The 12,460-nt window shown below is 29.0% G+C and overlaps 1 protein-coding gene across 6 annotated transcripts in view; it reads left to right on the top strand.

Moving 5' to 3' along the window:
• The window catches only part of LOC129960044 (zinc finger protein rotund-like), a 590,565-nt gene that overhangs the window by 410,208 nt on the left and 167,897 nt on the right, over positions 1-12,460 (top strand). The gene's annotated exons all lie outside the window — the stretch shown is intronic.

Below are 12,460 nucleotides of genomic sequence, written 5' to 3'. Positions count from 1 at the left end.
CTTTTCCTCTCACCCATGCCGTGCACTCCACTCTTGTTTTGGAAGTTTTGTTTTCGTTTCCTGAGAGAGACTGACGTCATGCGCTCGTCGGAAACTTATTCTTTTTCTGTGCCGTTGAGTTGTTGTCTTGTTTACATGCGCCGTTTTCGGTTCCCCGTGCCGTGTTTTGTAGGGATGTGGGCCGGCTCAGGACTTGGATGGCTACCGGTCAATTTTGAATGGTTTCGGTTTTCTGCGTTGAACTCTTTTTTTTCGGTCACTTCCTTTTATAATATTTTTAACCTTCAGCAAAATCAACGAATGTAATGTTTTGATCTGTCAACGGCTACCACGTGCATAGTTTTTTTTTTTCTCGGTCATTCTCACAATGATGTGAAATGTTTCTAATTGTGAATTGAGCTTTGAATGAAGCTGGAAGTTAATTTCCTTTGATAATTCATTTGTAAAAGCTTTCATTTTATTTTTGATTCATTCAATGAGCGATGTTTGAAAGAAACTGAGACAAATTGAATTTTTAAAATGAATTCTTATGTTAGAAATGTAATTCTTACACGAGTCGGCGAATAGAACTGGAACAACTTTTTTATGTGGATGTGTGTTTACTTTGTTTTAGATAGGTAGGAGGAGGTCATTATTTTCTAAAAAAGCACTATGAGCTGTTTTAGTGGTACTTCAAAGCTTTTTAAACATCTTTTAGAGTAGAACATTGCATTATATTAAAGAACATTAGTTTTGATTCGATCGTTTGATGGAGTTTCGGCATACAGTTTTTTATGAGAAGCTATTACAGAAAAAGTACTTTTTTGTTTGAAAAAGGTCGACCTCGAGAATGATACATTTTGTTGCTCATCGTCATGCGTTTCAAATGCTTCTAAAAACGCCTCGTCTACTTTCATTGTTGACATATCAACAGCTGTTATGACATCTATACTTTATCTCTATCTTTGGCCGAGGTGGTTAATCTGTAGTCACGTAATTTTACTGGACAACATTTAAATGGATCTTCAAAAAGAAAAAATGGTTCCGAAAAAAATTGTCTTAGGAGCTGTATTGAAGTTTATATTTACAGTTTAATGGGTATTGTGTATTAAATGTCAAGTGTTGAAATAGCGTTTTAGGCATTTGTCGGTAGTTTGGATGATTGGTAATTTCGGTTGCATTTGAATTTGGATGGATACAGATATTTAAATATGACTTCGGTCTCTGCCTTTTCTTCAAGATGTTATATCTGCATACTTGGAATCCAGTAAAAAGTTGCCGGCAAAGAAGAAAAATTGGTGTGAATCACTGCTGATCTTAAATACTGCCAATATACTGCTGATCTTCAATAACTACATTAATTAAAGATGTCAAAACCAAAAGAAGAGGACTGCAGTTTTTTTCGGTGGATCTTCTGGGTTATGTCTTTCACAGTGATAGACATATTCATCACTCGTAATTCCAATTTCAATTCATCAAAGAAGATATATTTTTTTTCAAGTGATCCTGCTTTGATATGAAGACATTGTGGATGAAATTTTGCGAAATATGAAGATTGAAGAATGTCATCAATCTCATTACTGCTCTTATCTCAGTCAAGTGCATCTTTTTTATAACTTGAAGAATCATTATTGAAGACTCTGCTGTAGCTACTGACATTTCAGTACACAGTACAAGCATGCGAAGAAATTAAATATTAAATTAAGAGTGGGGAAAATAATGTTTGGTGAATATTCTGTTTTGATTTAGAATAAACAAGTTTAGAAATATATATATGAAGTTCTAAGGCTTCCTGTTACAAACATGCAATAATTTTTCTGCATACAGAAAGTATTTGATTTTTAAAAAGTTGGGAATGTGTTTTGTAGGATGTTCTGTTTGATTTACTTAGCTGGTTTCTGAAAAGTATTTCTTGATCTTTATGTATTCAAATAAATAATTTTTAAAGTTGAAGGGCAAGAGTTGAGGATGAAAAACACTGCGGGTAGTTTTTTATTTTCTATTTTGTATCTGCTGTGAAGAGATTTAGGTTTAGAATGTGGTGTGAATCTTTAGAGCTGACGTTAATTTATTTACTGTGGAAAATTATATAAGTCTTTAGTAAAGTTGGAACTGGTAATTTGGGAAGTTTTGTTTTGTTTAAGACATTTAAAAAATATTTGGTTCATGGAATAGATTTGATATGGATAGAGATTGCTGCACATTAAAGTATTTACATTGAATTCCTTTCATGGCATTTTTCTATGTTTTCTTACATTTGTATATTATTTTGTGTTTGGTTGACAAATTTTTATGGTCAGTTTTCAAATTTGCATCTTCTAGTGGAATGTTTAGTTTTTATATGTAACATAACTGACAATAATTTCAAATGCTTCCTTCCAAAACAAGAGTTTTTTCCTAGGAGAATCATTAGATAATATAAACTATAGCTATTTTACTTCCAGTAAAGTTTTTACCGTTATCATAATATTACTTTATGAAAGCACTCGTTCAATTGACGAAAAATACTTTCTCTTATATTTCGGCACAAATAATTATATGTTACAAAATAGTTGGTTACTCACTACACTATTTAAAACAAACAAAGATTCTAGACAATAAATCAGTAGAAAATTAGTCAGCTTCCTTTAAATATTGATATAAATGAATTTATTTAATATTTATTTGCGTTATTTCAATTATTCCATTGAAATATAAGCCGCATTAAGATTTAAAAACTACTACATTAGATAAAAATGTCTTTACCCTACCCAACAGCTTATCTTAATCCCACTATAACAATGGCTTTCATATAATTATTCCTTCATTCCTGATTTACTTAAAAATAAAACTGACTGGTAGCCAAAATATTGAATTTTAGTTTTTCCTTAATCAAGTGTTATAAATGTTTATTTTTATATAGGTTGATTTTTCATACTCAAAGAACTTTCTATAATGATGCTCTTTTAATATTCTTTATTTCATGCATCTGCTTGACCTTCTTTATATTCATAAAAATTATTCTTATTAAAATTATATGTATCCATCATATTGTAACCTCTTAAATTTTATTTTAATGAAATTTAAGAGATTTTGATTTTAAGAAATCTTGATTTTAATTGTGTGTCTGAGTTATTACCGGAATGATATTGTTATATTTTTGTACGATTTATTCAGCTACTCGAAAACCATTTTATTTCCTAGGGAAAACTAAATTGCTTTTTGTTTTTAAAATAAAATATATACATCATTTTCAGCAAAGTTTAATATTTAAGTTACCTGCAGGAGAATGCTGTTTTCCTGTAATATAGAATCCCAAGCAATCCACAAAACTTTCTTTAAAGTAAAAAATACTTTTATATGTTTAATCAATTTAAAAGACTGAAACTTCTTTTTTTCATTTAACTCTTCCGAGATTAGTGGGACATATTTATATCAGTGCAGCGTACAATAATTTGTAATCCGCAATAAAGGAGTTGCATCTTTTGCAATTAGAATAAAGACAGTATTCAACCTGTATCCTAAAATCAAAATATGAAAACACTTTCTAAATAATTCAAAACTTTCTTTAAAGTTAAAAATACTTTTATATGTTTAATCAATTTAAAAGACTGAAACTTCTTTTTTTCATTTAACTCTTCCGAGATTAGTGGTACATATTTATATCAGTGCAGCGTACAATAATTTGTAATCCACAATAAAGGAGTTGCATCTTTTGAAATTAGAATAAAGAGAGTACTCAACCTGTATCCTAAAATCAAAATATGAAAACACTTTCTAAATAATTCAAAACTTTCTTTAAAGTTAAAAATACTTTTATATGTTTAATCAATTTAAAAGACTGAAACTTTTTTCATTTAACTCTTCCGAGATTAGTGGGACATATTTATATCAGTGCAGCGTACAATAATTTGTAATCCGCAATAAAGGAGTTGCATCTTTTGCAATTAGAATAAAGACAGTATTCAACCTGTATCCTAAAATCAAAATATGAAAACACTTTCTAAATAATTCAAAACTTTCTTTAAAGTTAAAAATACTTTTATATGTTTAATCAATTTAAAAGACTGAAACTTTTTTCATTTAACTCTTCCGAGATTAGTGGGACATATTTATTTCAGTGCAGCGTACAATAATTTGTAATCCACAATAAAGGAGTTACATCTTTTGAAATTAGAATAAAGAGAGTACTCAACCTGTATCCTAAAACCAAAATATAAAAACGCTTTCGAAATAATTCTAGTCTTTTTCGAAAAATAATTATCTAAAATCAAGAATAATATTACACTTTTTAAATTTTGAAATAAGAAATTATTCCTACTTTTGCAAAGGAACAAACAAGTTTTCATTGAAATGTTGTTAAAGTATATAACTGTAAGTTTAAAAGGATTTAGTTATTTTTTTTAATCTTATTTTTCGTGAAAAATATGGACAGGAAATTTCTTTAATTCGCTTAGATGTTCAAAATTTGGTAAATAGCGAAAATATTATGATGTTTTACACACAGATGCATATTTAATTTTCGATCAGTAGCTTCTTTTAAAAAATGCACTTTTTATTTTGAAATTCTTTTATTATAAATAGAAAATATTTCGGTTCATAAAATAGCATTGGTATATAGGTAAAAAGTTATTTTTCATAAGTGAATACAATATTAAAGATATTATCTTCATTTTTAACGAAATTTACCTATTTATTAAAATATTGTAAAGATGGAAAGCAAAGTAGTTTGTTGATTTTTAAAATTTTGTGGACATTCATTTAGAATGAATTCCTTATAACTATCGCTAATTATTATGAAATAATTTTCCATCATAAAAATTTTTCTATGCATTGCATCCTAATACTTTATATCCGATATTCATTTTGAAAGAATTAAGGTAGATGAATTTTCTTTTTTACATATTAAGGAAAAATTTGTGGGAATCAAGTTTCTTTTACACTTGATGAATATTATTTTTCGGTCTTTTACGAACAGAAGTTGTGACAAATTTGAATTTTCCCCATATGATTTACCTGATTATGACTTCTGATAATTATAGGTTGAACATTTTCATTTCTGCTCAATTCTGTATATTTTGCAAGTTTAATTTTGGCCAAAGAGATTTAAATTTTGGTATTTTTAAAAGTTTTTTTTTTCAAGAGGAAATGTTTTTAATTTATCCTAACCTTGCCATTTCAAAGAAAACGTTTTTATTTATTCAACATATATAAAATTTCAATTGAATTTTTTTTTGAATATAAAATTGTGCGAACTTTTCATGAAAAGGTTTACACATTAATTGTAGATTATAAATCGCAATTTTATATATATACAAATTCTTGATTTTATTTTAAACCAAGAATAATCAATCTCAATTTTATTCTATACAGCAGTTATTTTATTGTTATAAAACATTTAAAAAAACTTTTTAATGTTTCTTCATATTTGAGTGAAATATGTGCAGCCTTTTAAAATTTATATTTTAACAAATGAAACTTCAAATTAATCTGCAATATATAATCTTGGTAATTTTCAATCGTGTCTATAGTATATAACGGTGCTTATTATCTTGTTGGAAAAAAAATCTTGCCATATGAAATAAGAAAAGTTCTTATTGTTTCAGTGATTTTAAAAGTTTTTTCCGAAATATTCGTAACTTCTTCTAATGCGTAATCAAACCAAAACAATATTTATACTATTAAATGCTGATGAATTTGAATATTTAGTATTATTAGTATCATCGGTATATAAAAAACATGTTACTTCCGTGATTATTATTTGTTAGACTAACACATTTGTACATTTTTCTATGATATTTCTTCTGAATCGCTTTTCTCCATTATTTTCAAACTTTTCACTTTTCTCCCTCACGATTTTAGCTCAATCATCTGAAAGAGAATTCTTAAAAATTACCGAGTTTATATTCTTCAAGATAGATACCAGTTTTCTAAATTATATTATTAGCTGCAATCTGATTTTCTTGATGTTAGATGCTTTTCTTTGTCTGTGGCATTTTAAATATTTAATACATGAAAACATAAAAAGGCATTTAAAAATTAAGAATTTTTTCTAATTCTGATTATTATTTATCGGTATGTACTATATTTTTAATTATGTTTATTATTAAACTTTTCTAACTTTTATTTTATCACTGTTTCTTTAAGAAATAGGCATAGTTTGAATTAAGTTTTTGGAAATATATCTATCTTTATAATTTCAATACTTTATCGTATACATAATACATAATTTTTTTAAACTGATTTGAACATTTTTATGAGTTTCAGTATATTTATGGAAACGTTTAAGATAATTTTTGAAACATGTTTGCTACCTTGTCTAGATTTGAAATGTTGTCATTGTAGTTTTCGAAAAACCTAGAATGTTGAAACAATTTTAAAGTAATTTTTTAGTTTAGTTTATTTCGTCTTTATATTCTGTTGAAAAAGATTGAGCGACTAAACAAAGACTTATTTTGAGTGAAGCCAGATTTTTTATCATCTGGCCTGACAGATATCTAAAGCTATGAATTAAATAAAAAAAAACCGAAAGAATAAAATGCTAAAACGGAACAATGCTTTGATGTACATCAGTCACGCGCAGATGTAACTTGATTTTGTTTCTTGAAGCTTTGGGTGCATTTTAATCTTACATGTATTAAAGATGGATAGATGAAATATATTTAAATTATACGAAAACGGCATTTGGAGATTTTACGATAATTAAAATTATTATAACAGATTTTTGAAATTATTATAACAGATTTAAGAAAATTGAAAGCGAAGTATCATATTGTAAAATTGTAGAAATCCTTGGTTTTGGATATATCTCTTTTTTTCATGATATTGACATTTATGATGGCATTTTATGAAATCCCAAAATCTGCTGATGCTAATTATATTTTGATTGTTTAAATTTTATCCACATTTAAAGATTTTTTTTCCATTTTCAAATTTTATTTTTATGTTTATTGAATATTTCTCAAAAATATCTTGTTAATGTCTCTTAAATCTAGATTTTTCATAGAATACGAAGCATCTACTCGCTTTTATTATGATCATATGATCTAAATTTGTGGAATTCTTGTTTTTAATGTAAATAATATTGCAATATTTCGAAAAACGTCTTACTTTGCTTCTAATTCTGATTCTAAGCAATTGAACTTTAAAGTCAAATGAGAAATCAATAATAATTTCTGAAGGATAATGTAGTTTTGATCGTACGAAATTTGAACTGGATATTTCTTACTTCGAAGAAAATTATGAAATTTTCTTACTTAAAATTAGGGTCAAAATATAAATTTCCTGACCAAATTTATTTCATTAAAACAATATATATATTCATAGGAAATTAAAAGAAAACTATTCTTTCAGATTACTTAAAGTTTTTTTATCAAAATCATTATATTTGACGGTAAGATCTTAATGATTGGTTGAATTTCTACAATAATTTGAAACACTGTTTTCAAAGTTAGTTTATTATGTGCTCAATAACTTGTAGCTTTCACTTTCACGGATATCACCAAGAGTTTTTTTTAGGAACACGTACTTTAATTTCATTTTTAGTCATTTATTTGTTTTTAAACAAATAAACATTTGAAGCCGAAAATGGTAGACAGTTTTCAAAGAGGAAAATCTCTACATAAAAATTAGCTGTGTCATAATTATTTTAAATTTAGGAAAGGGAATGATGGAATGCTTAAAAATTCAAAAGTATTATGAATTGTACTAACACTACTTGAGCCCACACATTTTAAAGATAAATTCTAGCATTTTTTTTGTAGGTATTTACTTTCCAGTTCATTTGGGATCAATATCCTACTTTCTCTGACACTCCTGCGGCAATTTTTTCCTCAGGCAATACAGTGCTTGTATTCATCTTTACCCTGACGTAACATCCATTCAAAACATCGGCGTTAAACCGAATCATTTTTCTCTAGCTCTCTTTTTCTTTTATTCCCCTGTGCTACCCTCTCAAAAGTTCTGAAAACTCTCAAATATCTGACCTATATGATTCCTATCGTAAATCAATGCATCTGACAGCCTTCCAAGCAGCATGTTGTCTGACTCAGGTGCAGTAATGAGGCGGAAGCATGGAGGGGAAAATTCTCCCGAATCGCACCCTTTCTTTACCTTTATCCGTGGTTTATATCATACCGATGACGTGACAAAGGATGGATTGAGGGGATGCGAGGGGTCGTATCTCAAATATGTTGCAGTTTTTCTTGTTGAATCATCTTGCTGTTTGCTGCAAATCATTCTTTTGCGAGACAGAAAATCCGCTGAATGGAAGTGCTGAAGAATTGGACTAAAATACAAAAACGGCAAGAATTCAAACTTTTGGCCGATGCCAGCATTTAGTTAAGGTAACGACAGTAAGCTCAGTCTTAATTACTGATCAGCCTTTTTAATATATTAAGTAATTTACTTTGCACCGACATCAGGATATGCTGGAAATTTTGGTCCTTGAAGATGGTCGAAATGCAAATTCAGATTGGTTTCGAGTTGTAAATTGAAGTTGGCTAGAAGTTGAACATTTCGGCATTGAATTCGCGGGAAAGTCATATGAAGTTTCTTTTATAATTTTTCAAGAGATCTCCTCTTTTGGTACTAATTCTGTTTTGTGAATTTGGTCAACGAATTAAAGTTTCAGTGTTAGAAAAACTTGTGTATTGGTATATAGTCTATGAAAGCAATGTGTATTATTTCTGAATAATTTAGGAAAACGCCATACTGTGTTCCATAAGTCTGATAAAAACCCAACATCTTTCAGCAACACCAAGACATCGTGAGCTCCATTAATTTAGAAGATATAAAGTCTGTAGAAAATATGCGAATGGAAGTGATATTTACATGGATTTTTTTGGCTGCAGAATTTTCCACCAATTCCATCATTGTCTAACATTAAATCACAGTCAATGAAGAGAATTCATGAATTTATAAAGCAGAAGACAAATAAAGATCAAAAACTCTGGGAAATCTAAAATTCATTTTCATATGGAAAAGAAATTACGAAACAAATTTTCTATGACCAATGAGATGCTTGATAACGCTTATTGGATTTGTGAACGAAGCTCCCAGCCGGAACACAAACGAGCATAAGTGTTTCTATTTATTCCAGGGTTTCTCTGATGAATCACTGCTCTGGTAGGGATGGATTTTTTCCCCTTTCCATGCCGCTAGTGAAAGGGTTGAACAGGAAAGGGGTGCCAAAGGAAAGGGGGAGGCTGCATGCCTCGTCAAATCTCGGCCATTATCCATCGCTGGGAGACAGAAAAGATGATACCCAGCATTACACAATAGAAGCAGCCATGTACGCCAGGCTATGTATTGTTTGTATGGAACAACACTCCGCTATAATCAGGGGATCGCCTTGTGTAATGAGCAATGAGTAGACAGACTCTTGGCAAAGGATACGCATCTTCGGTTTTGGCTATGAGATAAATTACTTTAGACTATGACGTTTAGAATTTGGAAGAAGACTTGGCCATAATCTATTCTCTCTTTTTCTGCTTGCACTTTGCCTTTTTTCCCCCTCTTGTCCTCCACCTCTTTCTCAAGTGAATGCTTAATTGTTTTTGATTTAGGGGCTTTCGACTGATTAATAACAAACAATCAGAAAAGATCCTAATTACAATGGGTTGTTGAATATTGTTCATGCTTGTAAGAAAAGGGTTGGATGAAAAATTATTCCTTTGCCTTTTTTTCATCTCATTTATTTGCTCGCACTCTTTTCATAAAGTTGTGACGTAAATAATATGTTTGTTGTCTTACAAGTTGGTTGAAAGTTGGTGTCGGAAGAAAAAGAAGTTTCTTGTTTAAGATATTACTGAGAAAGAAGTAAAGATAACTGCTCGCGGGATTCATTTTAAAAACTGAACAAGTTGTGTTTCCAGGTTTGAGGGTTTATAACAATACATTAAATAATATATATATTTTTTAATTTATTCGACTATTTCTGCTTTTTTGGTGGATTGATTTAGTATTTCAAATTTTAAAAGGTTATTAGATGCACATTTTAATAATTTTTGACTAGTCAAAGCTAAATTATGATATTCAGACTTCTACTGCTTCCGATTTCTTAAAGAAATGCAATCCTTGAACGGAATGTATGATTATGCATGTTTTGATATATTTATGCATATAGTAGTTTGGGAAAAAAATAGGGGATGATGAGTTTTTAACAATTCATTCAACAATTCTTATATGACAACTTTTGAATGCGCAAAATCACTTTGGAAATTTATAAAGACCCTTCTTTAGTTTTAAAATTACAATTCTACAAGTATTATAAAACTAGCAAAGACATCTGAGTTTTAAAACCATATAAACATATTTTTTTATGGTAAGAATTACATTTGTTTTACATAAACCAATACAAGATTATATTCTATTTGACCTGTAGTAACAAAATGTTCAACCTTAGAACCTATTTTTTGCTTATTTTGAAATTTTGCTAAGAATATGACAAATATTTTCCTCGTTAAAATAATAATTTTATAATTTCCCACATATTAATTTTAAGGATGTTCTAATGTAATGTCTTTATTTCTCATACATAAGCTTCGAAATATAAGAAAATTTAGAATAATATTTTCGCTAATGTAATAGTGTAATAGCACTATGAACTGGGCCGATTAAACAATTAACACGTATTTAAGAAGTTAACTTTGTACTTAAAAAATAAAGTATGCAGCATTTTATTGCATTCATAAATAAAAATCATTAAAATGCAATAATTTAAAAATATGAATAAATGCTTTAAGAATAATGCATGCTATCTTGCAAAACCGTCATTATAATCAATGATTATTAGAGCTTATGTACTTCAAAATACTTATTTATCAAAGAAATTGTCTTATTTTTTAGTTAAGAATTCAGAAAATATTTAGTTAAAGAAGTAATAGCCAAATTTTTAGAAATTTAATATTTATTCGAAAAAGAAAATACTATTTCTGTTTTTTGTTTTGGCTAATTATTGATAATTAAAGTTGGTTCAGATAACAAAGTAACAGCATGATTTAAAGGAATTCGGATTAATGAATGAGCGATTAGATTCTTTAATTTACAGAGAGAGCACAAAATCTCCAAAATCCTTGTTTGTGTGAAAACTTTATTGGGAGTGAAAGATTGTAATGCTTAGCTTTTTAATATTTGTGGAACAAAAATTTAAAAATTTCGCTTTTTGTTAACAGCATGTAGATGCTTTGAAATTCATTTGTGTTTCATAGCTGAAGAGTATAAAATTTGAACAGGAATCGAAATGCTGAGGCGTCATCTCTAGCAACAAGTTTCGGAATTACTAATGCATATTTTTCTAATATTTGACTCATAGAAATCATGAATATTTGTTTTCATTATATATATATGGATGACCTGATCCACTGTAATAGTGTAAAGTTGAACATGACTTTGAAATAGTTATATATCATCTCTAGCAAAAAAGTGGAGGGATTATTCTTAGGCTAGCTTTGTAATGTCTGATATGTATAACTTTTTCCTATGAACATTTATACAATATTATATTCTATAATCAAAATTCATTAAATTTAAGCAAAGTTTGAAAATGCTGTTATGATACCTCTGGCGAAAGAGTTTCGTCCATTTTCTTTCTTTTTTTTTTTTTTTTCTGATAGTACCATGTCTAACGGTAACGCTCCTTCAAAGGCTCGCATTTAAGGGGAGGTAGGCGTAAAAATTATAATGAGACGCTTCAACCACTTCTTTCACTTCTTCACACTTTGCTTCCCTTGACTTATTGTTATACTCAATTCAATTTGAATATTATGTGGCTAATTTATTAGTTGACTAACCTCTACTTGAATAACACCTAGGTGTAAAATAAATGATTTGGAGGTGCAGTCTAAATAATCAGTTGCTTAGAATCCACTTCTGAAAAGCATTGTAAAGCTTGTCGTTTCCCTATAGGCGCTGCCTATTGTTAAGCCCTATAGACTCATTGTAACTAGACTCTGCTTTACAGCCGTCTAAGGATAATAGACTCAAGCTCAAAAGGCTGACAGCTTGTTGGTAAAAAAGCAAAACCTCCAAAGCATATCTGAAATCTTAACGATCGGAAACGGTGGTCGTCATTTTTTGCATATGCATTCTTTCCTTTGGTGATTTAAGAAATATTAAGAATTTTATTGGTGCTTTCACTTCGCTGTCTCTAGTTTCCTCTCTGAAAAAGTTATGCATTTGATATTGGGTGGTCGAAATTTGCCCTTCATATTAATGTTTGGTAGATGTATGCTTCCTTGAGATTTCTTTCCCCCGTTTTTGCCCTCTCTACTCCAAAACGAAGATACAGAATTTGTCCAGTATAAATCTTTAGCTGCTTTTCTATCATTTCTATAAATGAAATTTTAATTAATTGTGCCCAAACCAAACTTGTAACTTCTCTAATATAAAGTTTTAGAGAGTGTTATATTTATATAAGCCATTAGTTTTATTTCTTCCATTTCTTTTTAAAATTTGTCAACCGTGTTTGAATTAAAATGAAATTATTCTGTTGAAATAATAC

Source organism: Argiope bruennichi, chromosome X2 (genome assembly GCF_947563725.1).
Source record: "Argiope bruennichi chromosome X2, qqArgBrue1.1, whole genome shotgun sequence".
Classification (NCBI taxonomy): domain Eukaryota; kingdom Metazoa; phylum Arthropoda; class Arachnida; order Araneae; family Araneidae; genus Argiope; species Argiope bruennichi.
The sequence above is the reverse complement of the archived record's forward strand: the minus strand, read 5'-3'. Positions and strand labels throughout refer to the sequence as shown.